Genomic DNA, 16729 nt, shown 5'->3' with positions numbered 1-16729 from the left:
TCTTCGAATACGTCATACAATGACGGGAGGAAACCAAGAACGGAGTCTTCTACCTTTCATCTTTTTCAATTACCTGCAATCTACGTAATTTCATTGCTATGCAGTAGAAATAAAAGGGAGCTTATACGGAGGAGAAGAAATTAGTTACTCTTCTCTCTTGTACTGTATACATACTTATATATATACAATATAATATAACCTTAGAGCCAAGAGGGAGAAAAATCCTGCAGGCGATATTACGCTTCAGACTTGTACACTTTTCAAATGTTTGTTCTACCGGTAAGGAAGCGAGCTGGCAAGCAGGGCTGTATAATATTAATTGTAACTGTTTCGACGTAGTTCGAGAAAAAAAAAAAGTTTCATTATATATGTGTAATCCGGCAACTTTTCAGCCGCTCCGTAGAATGTAAAAAAAAAAGCACAAAAGTCCGTTTTAATTTTACTTTTAATATTTTATATTATAAGTCGAGTGACAAGCCGGTTTCACGGTCTTTGTATCTGTTTAGGATTAGTCTAGCCTCGTTTCGCGATATAAACGTGACTAAATGTCAACTCGTGCAGGACTTGGACGATCTATCCCCAGGATTCGTCCAACTTCCGGTGTAAGAAACACATGCGGGTCATGTATATACATACATGTATGTATACATGTATATATTTAGATAATGTGTATTACACGTAGAGGGGACGAGGCGCAGTTCCAAGAATGATAAACGGAAACCGAGTCGCTGTATCCAGCGAGCCAAACCAGCGTTGGTAAATTTTTACGGATAAAAATTTGCACGCGTTGTGAAAATTAATAATAATCAAGTGACAGAGTGGATTTTAAGGAGATTGCAATCATCGTTCGTTAGATGTTGTTCAATAATGAGGCAAAGCGAAAATCAAGATGAAAATTGCGAGACTCACCGTTACTGGTACAGCATCCTCAATCACAAAGGAATTGCAGTAGTGAATGAAATCTGCAAAAAGAAAATAAAGAAGATATAAATTTTATGACATGCTTTTGGCCAAATAATAGCCTGAAAATAATTCATAACGAATGTAATTAAACGAAGGGTCTTTATACACAGCTGTTCTCTGCAAAAAAAATAAATAAATAAACGAATTAAAAAAAAATTACACCGTGTAAATACATAAAGCAGAGCGGGTGCAGAGTTTGAAAAATTCCACAGTTAAACGCTATGACATCTAGTCTAGCCTCTCGATTTATTCGCGAGTTAATTAATTCGGCGCCGAGTCTATATCCAGAGAAAAATAGTTAACCCACCCAAAGCCATAAGCTGCACACCGATTACTGTTATTAGGTCGATTTCGCGTAGCGATTTCACGGTATGATAGGTAGGTAATACAGAAATCGCGTGTCGATTCGAAACAACCGAAATTCCGGACTGTGCCAGCCTATCGTGCGTGCGATATAGGTGAGTCTCTGCAGGATACGTTCTCGTCCTTACCTTATTGTATTATTGTTCGAGCGCACGCAGGCGCCTTGGAAAACTATTAGTTTTACTATAAATACAGCTAGCTAATGCACGGAGTCGTGGAGAGCGGTTCGAAAGCGACGCCTTTGACTCTGCCTAATTTTGTACACCTCAATACACGACTCGTCGTTTTTGCTTCATTTGCACCGGCAACCCAACTTCAATTTTATATCGGTATTTTGAATCAGTTTCGCTTGGCTTTCAAAGTCTGAACATGGATATAACGTATTAGCAGAACCACGTGAAAAATACCAATGACGAGTTGTAGATTTAAAAATTTTTTTTAACAATTATTGTTAATTGGGATAAGCAAATCAAGCGCCAATATTTTCAACGTGGTATAAAAAAGAAACGCTGAATTATGGTGTTGATGCATTTTCAAAATTGCTATGAAGTCAAAGTTCACAGCGTTGATGTAACGATGCAAAAAATTGCCCCAAAAAGGGAAAATCGTTATTTCTTAATTTTAGGATGTAATTCTCAAATAATTGATTAGTGATCCGTAATAAAACAAAATATATGTTACGCACATTCTGTGTAGTCTTGACCCATTCAGAGTCGTTGTATAGTTGAAAAGGAATGATTTTTTCTTTTTCAATCTCTCGTCACGCCAACGTTGTTACTACGTTATTATTAATATTATCATTGCGGTTATTTTTGCTCCTGATATCGCTAAAATTATGTGATAAAAACCAAATGTTTTAGTATCAGAAACCGCCTAATTAAGGATAAGTTTTGATTATAAAGTACGTATATATAATTAGCACACAACGGTCAAACTAATTAAGGAGCTGTAAGTTGCGTTTTTGGCACATGCACGTTCAATCTTATCGATATAGCTCGGTGAAGTGAAACACTTCGTTTGAATGCAAAGAGCAAACCTTGCATGATCGTTTTTCAAAGAAGCATTGGAGCACAGACAAATTAGAAACTGAAGATACTAATAAAAAACGAAAATCATAGAGTGAAAAATTTCCTCGATAGAGAAGAGACACTTCAAGATACCCATAGAGATACCAGCAATTTGTCAGAGTCTTCGCAGATCGGGACCGATCAAATCCGAGGATAAGAAGAAAAGAAGACGGTAACGAACAAAAAAAAAAAAAAAAAAGAAATTTGACGGGGGTAAAAATTGTGACAATCTCGACAGCCGCGCGAGTCTCTCTATACCAACCCTTAATCCCGTCTGTATGAAAAATGATGAAGAGGATACCAGAATCTATGAGGATTTGGTCGTCGTCTATATTCGGCAGAGACCTTTTTTCTCTCCTTATTTTCCCTCCCGTTGTCAGAAGGTAGTAGTAGTATGTAGTAGGAATAGGTTATACGCACACTTGATTCGAGGCTCGAGATATGATAGTTGCTCGGATGGAAGGGGCAAGCCTAAAAGGCATTGCTCGTTTTGCTCGATGGAGTCGACGGAAAGGGCCGGACGAGAGGGAAGAAGGTGAGCATTTCAGCCCTGGCAGGCAAGCAGTCAGTCTTTTATCCTCGTGTTGTCGCAGTTGGCTGCGGGGGGACCGAATATTGACAGGCACGCACTGCCCTGGCTGGCTGTTTGCCTGCCTCACACCCTTCCGACCTTACAGAAGCCAGTCCAGCCAAGGCTGCGAACCACCGTTCGGTACGAAGAATCGAGCAAAAGCGCCGGCTCTCGTTATGAGAACATGCGCGGGGCTGTCGCCTGAGCGCCCTCGCAACAATGCGCAGAGCGGAAGCGCGCGCCTCGACTTCTGCTATCATTTAACCCTTTCGGTAAAACATTTTTCAACTCAATATTTTGCCCTGAAATTTTTTACTCGGGGATTTTTGAGGTTATGCGAAGTAACAAAGATCATTTCTAGTAATAAATTGACTGCGACAAGGCTGGGGTATAGACATTTCTGAGGTTGGTCACCGAGCATCCCACTGTGACTAAAAGTTTCGAGCCGCAGTCTCGTCGGGAATAACGATGCGTGTTTATTTGACCAGTTTTTTCCCTTTTTTTTTTCCACTGCGTTCGAGGCACCGTTTCCTTATCTTTTTTTATTCCTGTTTTTGCTTCTCCTTTTTTGCTTATTTCTTTTTCTTCTTTTTACACAAGCCCGGGAAGGTTTGTGGGTCGAAGCTTTCGTTGATGCAAAGAAGCGGGAGAATCCAAGGCCCCAACTCAGCTGGCGTAATGCTCGAACACTAAAATACCCTTTGAACTCATTACAGTTTTGTACGCGGTTAGCAGACCTCGGGGTTTCTGTGGTTTGTGCAACGCATTGAGTGCACCGAAAATACACTTCGTTATTTTCACACCTCGTTAATTGACTTTCAGCGTCACCCGTTGCACCCGTATTATATTACCAACATAATATCGTTTCGTTCCATTCGACGTGATTTCCTTGACAAGATTCGTTGTCTAGCGCCTCTGGTATAATACATTCGATATTTTAAAATAACCAGAGAACGATCACGCTAAGGTATACGAGTATATAACACCTTATACCCATATTTCATAGTAAACTTAATCATTCCACGAATTACAGTCAACGCACAATTTTTTCAACTCTCTGTAATAATCTTTTTACAAAATCAATTGGTTGGAATTGTGGGAGAAATTTCGGTTCGCTAAGTATTATCACCTTATAAGAAAAGAACTATGCGATTGAGGGAGGAAAGTTAATTTTGTTTGAATTCAATTCCACAAGTACCGACAGAAAATTGAGCAACGATCTTGTAATTTCATTTGAATTTATCTCACAAAGTGGGCGGTCCGGCTCTTGAGATAATAAAATAATGAAGATAACTTCAATTCCCGTGATGGAAACACCGATATTTTTCATTTCCTTAGTGGCTACCGAAACACGTTATATACAGTGGGTTTGAGTTGTACAAAAAACAAAAAACAATAGACAAAAAAAAAAAAAAAAATCAATCAAGTAAATCCATCTCATTTGGGCAGCGGGCATAAGAGGTACAAGAATATTTTGCGTTCAAATCGACGATGCCGTGTGTACTTGTGTAATCTTAAGAGAACTCTATACATAGACCCTCTTATTAACTAATTAGGTCGCCGGGGAACAAGCTAGAGACTTGAAGATAAATCGGTCAACTTTTAATCACTGTAACCAGAAACGAAGCGACGAGTCGTTATAACGCAACAAGACGAATAAGGAGCGGAGTGGAGATTGACACGAATTCTTTTCACTGGAAGTAAGTGATTGCCGTGAAGGATGAAAAAAAAATGAAAAAAAAAAAAAAGAAAAATTCATCATCTATACTACGGAGGCTGTATCAAACAAGTTGTGGAAAAAAATGGATGAATGAAATGAAATAAAAAATAAGAAAAAGTCAAAAAAAAAATTTGATAATTCACGATGCGCGATTGGTGAACCAGACGGGCATCACGGAGGCGTTAAACGTCAAACCGACCAATTAGTCCAAAGTTTAATCAACCGAACCGTGAGATGAACGCAGCCAGACGACGAGCAGCCCTTCTACAACGCCTACGCCAGACACGAGCACCTCCGATAAAACGATAGATTAGCTAATCCCAGACTCTGTTGATCTTGCCCTCGGCTCGAACAGTCCTCGAGGTCGATGACCCGTCATTCCCGCACCTCGGCTGACAACGAGCGTCGTCTAGCTTCGACTTATCATTTTGATAGGTTCGCGGCGTCGTGCAAGACGTGCGAAGGCATTGTTTATGCATGCTTGAAATTCGGTAAGTTCCAAATTAACTCTCCGTTGATTCGCGAGGCGTGTGACTGGAGGCAGAGATGTTGTGAGACCACCTCTGACGTTTTCCTTCCGGTAAAATACATGCTTACTTTTTTCAAATTCGTTAGGTTTCTGTAACACGATTAGGTACAGCTCCTCGATGTTTACCGCGTGAGAAAATTCATTGTCACAACAACGACGACCGACTGACGAGGAGGAGGAGGAGGAGGAGGAGGAGGAAGAAACGTTTATAAACGACTCAACTGCACGCACCAAACTCTCGTCTTTGGTGCAGTAAGACGAACGGTATTCACGCTTGGATTTCCAAGAGCTGTACGATGAATAGAGAGCTAGAGAGAATCACTAATTGCAAGTAACGTACTAATTAGCAGCGTTGAGACTTTCGAAGGGAATATTCACGGTGTCCGGTAAAAAATCCGTAACAAGTTCAACAATATTTCTAGGAGATATCCAGGATATCCAAGGACATTAAAAATCGAATATTTCCAAGACACAAGAAAGATTCAAGGATAGTTTCCAGGTATTTTAAAGTACAAGCAAAATTCAAGGACCTTTCCAGGACCACTGGACACCACGATGATTTTCCCACTTATTTTTCGTCTCCTTCTCTTGCTTCTTTTTCTTCCTCCTATCACGTCAAGTCTCCGCTCTTCCACGCGGTGTCTGGTTCCGATCCTCGCATCGAGGCAATGCGATACCGCATTCGTAATTCGAATTCTCCACCTTACACCAAGTTATCGATTAACGCGTCTATCGCGAGATCGAAGAGCCGTAGGTTGTTCCTCCTCGATTTTACACCGTCGTCACGGTCGTCTTCTTCGTCGGCCGAAATCGTCGGCCCGATCTTTATCGCCCACGCTTGCCCGTTCCTGCCTAGAAGCGAAGCTCAACCGACTCGAGCTTCACTTCCTGTTTGTTCATTCACCTCGGTAAATACCTGCCTCCACGATTTTACACTCGGACTATAAATATCCGGAACACCTTGTTCAAGGCTTTGCTCCTGGCGCTGCAGGAACGATTTTTTCCAAACCCTTTACCAATTCATGAGTTTCGTCGGTTCTGGAGCTTTCGTTAAACATGCGAAGTGTTATATCGGAGAGAGGCGATGTTGGTCTCTTAAAGTTCCTCGTATCCCGATAGTGGTTCTTGTGCTTCTTATTGTGTTCTACAGGCATCAGGCGTCGCGGGTTTTCTCAATGGTTCTATTGTGCGAGTCGATGACCCGATGGTGTACACAGCCGCAGTCTGTACACGTATCTCGTCCATTTATGGGAGAACCTTGGCCACGGTAGGCATTACATACTTGCCAACTTGTTTCCCGGCTTCTGTTGCCGCGCTGTCGACTGACCGCAGTGCGATGCAGTTTTGCGTTGCCGTTAAGAGATCACGATCGGCAGTGCAACTAGAATTCCGAATACAACAATTACCGTCGATGTTTCCTTCGGTGTTTCTTCGTTACCGGATTGTTGAAATCAAGGTCCTTTTGTCGTAGAAACACTAGGTAAGTGTAACGAAGTTTCCATACACGATCCACCTGGCCGTCTTTAGAAGCCAACGTCTCTTCGCTCCTGACACTTTTCCATTACCTTCACCATTATGAATTCACGAGGGAGGATCTCTCCGGGACGCGATATGAATTTATGCGGAAAAAAATATATAAAAAAAACGAATAAGAATAGATATGAGAAAAGTTGCAGGAGATGGGCGTTCAAGTTTTACGACTCGAACCTTGGCCTGGTGTATTTTCGTCGAGTGCTGCTGCACAAAGGACGAAGCATCGTTCGGTAGGATGTTTGCATGTTTGCAGTATTCCAAATTTAAACAAGTGTAACGTAACGGAAGTCGTCATATTTTGAAATTTGGTAAAACAACCTTACGAACAATGTCGCAAAAACTTATGTCGCGTTATTTTTCGGAATAACTTGAAAGAGATGTGTAGAGAGAGAAAGAGAAAGTTCCGCGCGATCAACTGTCCAGTGTAACGAGACCAGCCTTGAGGGGTATCTGATCGCAGTATCAGCTGGAAGAAAGTCAATAAGGTAAAAATTGTGGTTATGATTCTACCGTACGTACGCTAACTAAAACCGATGTAATCTTGCAGTACCGTACACGGTCAGCGAGAGGGTATCGAAACCTTGGATCGCGAGTATGAAACGCCACGAAAACGTCTAATGGAGCATGGAGAATACCGAGTTTACGAGACCACCTTTATTCAGGTAGCTAGGTAGCATTAAACCCATGACAACACAGACGGAGGCAAAGAGATTCGAGATAAGGACACGTGGCACGATAAAGCAATTAGTGTAATTACCGTTGGGGATAATTAATGGCCAATTGAACGAGAATCGTCGCATGGAGAGCGTTGCGTGTCTCTCTCGAGATGCGTGTAATCTAAATTCACTGCGTACAATGTATTTGTACACCTATAAAATACGCTTGCTATATGTATGTGTATATATATATGTATATATATATATATATATATATACATAGCTAAGCGTGCGAAAAAAATCGTTTTGCACTGTCGCGTGAATTCGCTGCGGGGGGATGAAAACGACGAAAGGGAGAAAACAAGAAGATATCATGCGATCTGGATTTCAGAGGCTTTTCGTTTGTCAAACTTGATCTGTTCTCGCAACATTCGAAAACGATTATCGGGACGTTGTTTCCAACTCTCACGATCTCGAGCTGTTGTTCCGAAAAAGAATTACCTTCATCGTTACGTGAAGAGAGAAAATTTTGATTCGAAATTGATACCCCATCGAAGTAAAGTTTGTCTCTCTCTCTCTCTTTACTACATTATATAGATTAATTACCCATGGTACCAAAAAAGCAGCAAAACTTTTCACTTCTCTCCTTGATAAATTGAAGATTTTTATTTATTAAAGAAATATCGTCACGAATCTCTATCTCTCCCCGTCCATTTCACAGAGTCCGGTTTCCTCGTAAGTGATCAATACCACCGAACCCCATGGATACAACGAGGAGCCCCATGAATATCGTGTTACCTGTGTCGAAAGACCCGAGCTTGCAGAGAGTCGGTGGGGAGTGAAGATTGATGAAATCAAGAGATTTTTCGTGTGAAAGTGAGGGGGGAAGGGAAGGGGGGAGGGGAGGCGATAAACTCGGTAGAGTACGAGTTGCTCTCTCCCTCTCCCCCCCCCCGCTCTCTCTCGCTCTCTCTCTCTCTCTCTTCTCTCTTCGGTTCTAGCTTCTTTCGCCGTTTCGTACCTGCAAGAGAGCGGACAAACGATGTGTCGTCGAGTGGAGAGCATTGCAGCAACAGTCTTAACGACTCGGGAACCGCGCGTGCAACGCAAAGACGTGATTTGTCTAACGAGTGCGAAGATTAAAACGCATAATTCGTCGCCGCGGTTCAATTTGCAGTAACGAACCAGCGTAAGTTACAAAAATAGCGACATTACTCATCTTTCATTTAAAGCACACATCGCCGCTGATGTTACTCTCGTATACGTGCAACGAAAGTATAAAAGCCGCGTCGCGTGTGAATGTGTATAGAATTTCTTTATCGCCGTCGCTTATTATCTCCTCTTCTTCTCTTATATAAACTTGATTGTCAACCCGTGCACAGACAGCGCCATAAGACGGATATTATCTTATCGAAAGAGAAAAAAAAAAAATAAAAAAAGGAAGCGTATAGAAGTCGTAATTCAAATGACCGTAAGAACGATGTTTAACCCGGTAAAGAAAAACCTGTGCGCCAACCAATGAAGTCCGTATCCTTTCTTATCAAACTCTTTTGTGTACATATACAGTATGGTACAGAAATATACGTTTACATCGAATCGCCAGAGTGGGCGGCAAACGAAAGAGAAGAAGAAAGTAAGGAATAAATACTAGAAGATGAAATCCGATTTGGAGAAAATCGCGAAAGTAACACTTGAATTTTAATACTTTGCACTATAAAAAAAAATATATATAAATATAAAAAATTAATATTTCGATGGTACGTATATAATTGACACAATGATGTAATATAAAATAGAGTAAATTTTTACGAATATCGTGTAATGAAAAAAGTTACTGATTCTATAATTCGTTGTTCATACATTTATATACTTTTTTTCACCTTGTATTACATGCATCCTGTAACGTATCAACTAATTGATTAAATAGTCTCGAAACGAAGATCTAATAAATTCTAATTCAAACCTTATTCTCAAAAGGCTTTCTTTTTACAAGAATCTCTGTTCTCTCCACCTCTCTACCTTTGGATCTGTTATTCCCACACATGCCGCAGTAATACAACACAATATCCGTAACATATCGACGCGTACACAACACAGGACCGCTCCCACCAAATTTTCACCTAATCAAACAGGCGGTTTTCATCCTGTGTAATATTCTTCGATAAAACAGAGGAAAGGTATTCGTTATTTGAATATCAATCTCGACCTCGCCTCGTACAGAGCCGGATATCAAGGATGTTAGGTACAACAGCGTATAGATATCGGGTCGCGAAGCAGAGCGTTGGGAATAATCGTAGATCCGGTCGACAAGAGCCCGGTGAACTCTCCCAAGTCGATTTAAATATATTCAAATTGACTCGCGCGTGTGTGTCTGTGTCACGTGAAAAGTATTACACACGCGCACACATACTCCATATGTACCTATATGCAGGTTACGTAGGTATACACATACAAGGATAAAGTATGGGTCGGGGTGAGGTCTCTGGATTTACATTGTACGATGTAGGACGAGGAAATTGAATTTTTTAATATCAAATTTGACATTCGCTCCTCCTCGGCAGCACGCGTGGCGCACACCTTATGCGACGAATGGTTGAAAATTGTATCATTACTATATATATATATATATATATATATATATATACATATATTATATACCTATATATACGCAAACGGCTGGCCATTAATCGAGCGGCGCCAGCTGTAACGGATTGCGAAATCTAGCCAACTCATTTCCTTGTATGATTTGAATTTCGTTTCGCGGCTTTTTTTTTCTTTCATTCGTTACCATTATTTTCATTATCATGCAGATGAATAGATGTGTAAGCGTTCCTTGTTTCTCAGATAAATTCGTTATCGCATCACGACGGAGCAGCCTGTAAGTCGCGACTTGTAATAAAAACGGGAATCTTCCGATATAAAAGAGAAATAAACCAAGCCTGGGCGTAATAAGAAAAGTTTTCGAAGGGTCGACGAATTTTAGAAGGGATTAGGCGCCGTCGAAGAATAACGCCCCCGAAAATAGTAGCCAGCTCCGAATATTTTTCCAACCACATTCCATCTTTTAACAATGTTTTTAACAAGTTTCCAAGTTTCGAAAGATCCTTCTTTACTTCGTGCGACTTAATAATTGTTTTCACCGATCAAATTTGGTCCAACAGAGTTTCGATACGCTTATTGAACAGGCACGTACTCTGATTTAATATTTAACCATAATATAACCAGTTTGCGTACTCATGGGTTGACTGATCACGTCTTGTTCGACTGAATACTGGCGGTAATTTGAAGTTCGATAAAGCTTACAATTAGATCGATCGAAATTCTGGTTGTAACATCTTTCTTTCCGTTCTCATACAATCGAAGTTTCATGACCTCAAGCTCAAAGCTCAGAATAAATTTGGTGGGTTTGTATAAGATGCGATTAAGTAAACATTGAGATTACCTATGCACGGCAATATATGTGAGATAAAAGGCATCGAAATAGTGTTAAATAAAATTCTGCCCAATCGTAAAAATCAGGGAAAGAAAACCAAGCGTTTGAAAAATTGGGTGAGCGGAAAAAAATAATAAAAATGCCTCTGGATCATCAGCGGCAGCGGCAGCAGCATGATGAGGTTGTCCAAGATTAAAGCCAATTAAAATATTTTCTCAGTTAGTTGCGTGGTGGCGTTATCATATGTAATGTCGTTGGCCTGGCAATAGAGTTAATCAAAAGTAATAGAGCCAGCGTGCCCATCTATTAATAGGGGCACACTGACACACACACACGCACACATCGGAGAGAAAGACGCCCTCCTTCTCATCCCACGGCATCGCATTGCTACAACACCAGCATCGATCAGTCCGATTGTAAGACAGATCAATAACAACCGAACTCTCGGAGTTCTCTACGTCTTCGACTTGTGCTGCGGAGCCTAATGTACGCATACGTGTATCCATACACATGTATACATGTATGTATATTAACGTGGTGTTTTTTTTTTAACTTTTTTTTCCACCTACGCACCCTTGGTAAAGTTAGTTTTTAGCCTAAAACAAAGGCTCGTGAAACCGGAACTCGGTAGCGAAATTCTAAAAGGTGCCTCATCCGGTTTGAATATTTCAAACACTCTTAACCGAAATATCTCGAAAATTATGCAAGTCGGAAAGCTGGGCTTGGTTTCATTTTGTAGATAATTAAATGTTCCTCAAAAACTGTCGAGACTACTATACAACTAAATGTTCATCTTGTATTCGATACGAACGTTTATAGGTGAGTGCATTGAATCAACGAATGAAGATGCTTATCACTTTGTATATTTTTATCTCACCCGTGTTCTAAGCTGATAGAAATAATGTCACGTAATAGTAACGACATTTTTCAAAAAACATATATTTATCTAAAAAATAAAACCGAGAACAGCTTCCTAACTTGTACAGTTTTCGAGATATTTCAGTTCAATTCTGCTCCAAGTTTTCTTTTTCTTTTGATTACCGTCACCTTTACGATACCTGTAGACATACGATTCTTTCTAGTGGAGTATTTTTTTGCTAAGAAATTCCGCAGAACAAAGATGAGTAAAATCGATAAGTTGAACAATATACAATATATTTTTGTACGTAACGAACATTTGAAAAGCTGTGAATACATTCGATCTAGTAATTGCGAAGTAGGTACGTTTGCTGGGTGAACAAAATTCAAGATTAAGAATCCACGGAACAGTTGATAGACGAGAATAGTGCTATTTGTTTATCTATCCAACTTCGATGACCAGTACGAATGATGCACGCTTAAAAATACGCACGTTATATTTGCCCGGTATAAACATGAGGATATTTTCAGACGAGATCAGATCCGCGAACGCTGCAGAATAAAAAGAATTTCGCAGAACGCGGTAAAAAGAATAATGAAAAAACGTGTATTACTTTCTTCTAAATTTATACAATGTACTTTAATACGTAAAACGATAAGCTTTGATTCGTAAGAATTTTCAAGAATTTTATTTACTCGCATCTCATTGTCAGAGCTTTCAGCTTTAATTTCTAAACAAACGGTTCTAGACTTTGAAAATCTAAATGAAATAAAGATTGTTAAATGTTCCGAAAAAACTGTAAAAAAAAACGTGTCAAAAAAAAAAAACAAAGAAAAGCAGAGCGATTCCCAAAATACACTTGTGCATTGGTATACGTATAATATTCGACATCACGACGAACTTTGTTCACCTGGCGACAATTCGTAAGGGTAAATAAATGGGTCGGTTTTAATGTGCGCGTGTTGCGTGATAAATGCCTTGGGGGGGGGGGGGGGGGGGGGGGGGGGTTCGACAGTATAATTTATGAAAAGTATAAGAGCCTGTATAAGAGTATATACGCGAGTATATGTAAAGATATAATAATATATAGTGTGTCGTTTCAAGTGTGCCACTCTCTGCATTTATTTGTTCCTTGTGCCTCGAAATACGTGTCTCTTTTTTTTTTTTATCTACCCCCTTTTTCCTCCTCGTCCTCCCCTCCGACGAGATGCGGAGGAGGAACAGCGCAGATGTTTTTTGTGGGCACAGTGACCGTGGGGTGATCGAACTGCTGATCAAACGTTAAACATTGCGTCTTCGACAGGGCTACGCGGAATTTAAACGCGTTACATCGAAACGATAGAATGTTTTAATCAGTCTTTTTTAACGGTGAAACAATCGACGCCCGCGCGTGCATTTCGGGGCCCTTAATTTGGGCCCAGAAACACGCGTGCAGGAGACAATCATCGACGAAACGGCGAAATAACCCGGGCAGGCAATATTTCTCTCGATGCCGATGGCTTCCGGTGCAAACAGACAAAGTAAAATATCTCGATGAGTAAGTCAGCGTACGCGTGTGCCTTCATTCAAATATCAAGGATGTTCAATTTTTCGTGACACAGGTCTACTGTACAACAATTTTTGGCCAAATTTTTAAAAGACTTGCGACCAGAAAAATCCTAAGCTTTGTATAATTGTGATTCGATTAACGACGCGGTCAAAATGAACGCATGCTTGTTTTACATTTTTATTTTTCTTTATTTTAATTTACTGCCATGTAAGTGAAATAATTGAACGATTAAATCTGACGACCTTCCCGTGTCCAATTTATTAACTTCTTTTTTACCCTCCTAATTTTCACTCGTCATTCTTCGAGAAGGTAAATTTAATAAACTTGGACCCTCGAATCATCCGTCAATTATTCCCATGAAATTCTCCGAGAGATAAATTAACATCTCTTTGATCGCGTCCGTCAGTCCGATACTGTATAAACGGTTCCAAGAGAGAAGAAAAAGATTGATGAAAAAAAAAAGAAAAAAGAAAAAATTGAATCGAAAAAGAAAACTCTCCCGGCTTATTATCCCGTCGCGATCGTTTCATTCGACAACTCGAGAGAGAGAGAGAAAGAGAGAGAGAGTGTAAAGTACCTCCTTGTGTTACGGATATTTATTTTTATTATCGTTAGGAGCGATCAGTAATAACGTTAATTAACAATTGGCTTTTCAAGAGGCTGTTTGAGGCATTTTTATTCCAGACGTGCAGGATCATGCTCGACGGTGCTTTTTCGTGTATAAACTAACGGAGATAAAAATCTTTCGACCCTGTTGCGCGGCTCGCTTGAATTGAAGGAGGATCGTCGAGGACTTGGTTCGTTAGGCGCGAGATTGCGGTTCAAGTGTGTTCCTACACAACTTTTACACGTGCCTAGACGATTCAACATTTATATTACATGGATATATGCACCATGTTTCATACATCCGACTACGTGTAAGTATGGATGGTATCGTATCGCCTCGATATCAGCTGTCGAACCCGAAGGAGATATTTATAGGAAAGGTATGGTCGATAAGACGGCGCCACTTTGACCTCTTGAAATTTTGAATAGGTACCAGAGTCGTTGTTCACGGTTCAATTCAGGCGTCAATTTGACGCCAAAATTAATTCGTCCGAATTTCTGGATCAGCTTTTTATTTCATTCAGATTGTTTGAATTGCTTTTCACTTTTCTCATTAAAGGTACGTAAATATATGAATATGTAGTTAATATGTATTAGATACGTAATTATACAACAGGTGAGAAACTGAGAAGAACGGTTTTTTATTTATTTTTTAATATCGTTTTTCAAAGGCGAACGCGTCTGTTTCTTTGATTCAATGAAAGTAAAGGGAATCCCGATATTTTCTTTTCATGATCGTAAAGTCAATTTAGAGCAACACTTTAGAAACAAGTTACGTACGGAATTACAGTATGTGACGTTAAATTTCATTTCAATTTATTTTACCTGAATTAATGACATAATATTATATTGACTAAGGCGATTTATTGACAAATTTATAGAATACAGAGAAAGAGAGAAAGAAAGAGAGAGAGAGAAAGAAAGAAGGAGAGAGAAAAAAACACGTTCTTGATAAACGGCAGCTTTTCCCCCACGATTTCCTCTTTTTTACGTTTGTCTTTCTTTTCCCTTCTTTTCCTTCCTACATTAAGAGCACATTTCCGTGCTCTCCGGATTCGCAATATCACCTGCCTCCCGAATAAAACGGATAACGCGTGAGTCGTTAAAGTTTCGTTAGTTTTCGAAGAAGGAAACAACGTCCTTGTCCTCGTCGTAATGATGGCAAGTCGTAACCCGGTCGACCTATTTAACACTTAACACTTAACACCAGTAATATACCTGCTCACTACTTATATGCGAAACGAGAGAGAGAGAGAAAGATGAAGAGAAGAAAAGGAGACTCAGGCCGAAGGTTTAGCACGTTCTCGCGAAAAGTATCGACCTCGTCGAAAGAAAATGACGATTTTCAAACTACAAGTTGACAAATTGTCGCGGCGCATTGTGTAGAATTTTCAGAAGTTCTAACTAGCACTGTGCGATTAATCGATCGATCGGTAGCTTCGCTTGATCGTCTTTCCAATTAATCATACATACCGACTGATTTGCGGAATTATTATGAGTCAACTTCGATTAACCGATGAATCAAAGCTACCGATTACTCGATTAATCGTGCAGCACTGTTTTCTAGAAACTCGATACGAGATACTCAAGTTCCCAAGAAAATCCACATGCTCGGTACAAAAATGTCCCAATAGGTTCAATTTAAATCGCAGACGACCGGAATTCCTCGCGAAATCGAATTCTTGGTGAAGATTTCTCTTCCCCCAGATGAATTTGTACACGGATTAATTTGTCGGATCGGTGTTCCAGGGTGTTATGTTTACAAGGAATCACGCGAGTTTTGAAACCTTAATAGTTGGGTGGCCGGCGGGTGTCGAGGATAAATGAGAACCGCAAGACACGGTGGCTTAGGAGGAGTATGCGATACGTTAGCTCTTGTCGCGGTAAAGAGATCGAGTTTCCGAAGCCTAGACGTCGTCGAACCGAGGGTTGGGTTCCCTCCTGGTGATCCATTCCAGCGTGGATCGACGAGTTGCTCTATCGCGAGCTTTTCGATCCCCGCATAAAATGAAAATCAAAGGACCCGAGGGCGCGGGGGGAATAAAAAACGGTCCGAGTAAAAGGAGAGAGATCGCCTTGTGAACCAACGATGATCGTTATCTGACGTATCTGACGTATCTTGCGTTATACACCGCCTGCACATTACGTCATGCGTAAGTTAAACATGCAGCCTGAATCGCGAAAGTAGATTATAATATTATACCTGCAGCAGCTTGTAATATTTTGTAATAGGATATATTTATCACCTTGTTATACCGATTCAAAAGATTTTTCGATACTTTATACAGAGGATGACATTATCGTGAACGCTTTCGACTCGATTTCGCAAAGGCGAATCAATGTTTATGAATTTAAAACGCCTCAACATAGCTACGCGCATAAGGCAGTATCGGTTTCGTGCGTAGGACACAATATCGCGTACCTCCAATAAAATGTTACAGTAACTTGTTTTTTGAGAAATCGAAACCGGGAATTTTAACGATTTATACTAATATATATGGGAATAATCGGGGTTTAATAATTCCGTTTTATTATTATTTTATTTTTATTTTTTAGTAGATAACAAAAATTAGTTATTCACGAACGAAGGTGAACGGATTCTTCATAATTCATTCAACCTCATCGATGAGTGTGGAGAATTCGTCATCGTTATTACCATAAATAAATATACATGAATTTCAACATTATAGAAAGATTTGCGTACCTTCAAAAAATAGTAACGTTTAAAAATTGGAAATAATTCAATTCTTTGGGAAAAAAAATTCGGCGAAACAATTTTTTGCCAACTTTTTTTTCGGTGATACGATAGCGCAAAATTTAGAAGACAACAAAATTAAAAAAAAAAAAATTGTCTACATTTTTATAACTGTTGACACGGTG

The 16729-nt window shown here is 39.9% G+C and overlaps 1 protein-coding gene across 4 annotated transcripts in view; it reads right to left on the bottom strand.

Annotated features, from left to right (window-relative positions):
- LOC124308997 (dystroglycan 1) overlaps window positions 1-16729 on the bottom strand; it is an 86802-nt gene that overhangs the window by 20790 nt on the left and 49283 nt on the right. For all 4 annotated transcript variants that reach the window (XM_046772222.1, XM_046772214.1, XM_046772237.1 and 1 more), the window contains one exon: window positions 910-962. The gene's annotated coding sequence lies outside the window, so the exon portion shown is untranslated. The remainder of the gene's footprint in view (window positions 1-909; window positions 963-16729) is intronic.

The sequence above is a fragment of the Neodiprion virginianus genome, chromosome 1 (genome assembly GCF_021901495.1).
Source record: "Neodiprion virginianus isolate iyNeoVirg1 chromosome 1, iyNeoVirg1.1, whole genome shotgun sequence".
NCBI lineage: Eukaryota > Metazoa > Arthropoda > Insecta > Hymenoptera > Diprionidae > Neodiprion > Neodiprion virginianus.
This window is presented reverse-complemented; position numbering and strand designations above follow the sequence as displayed.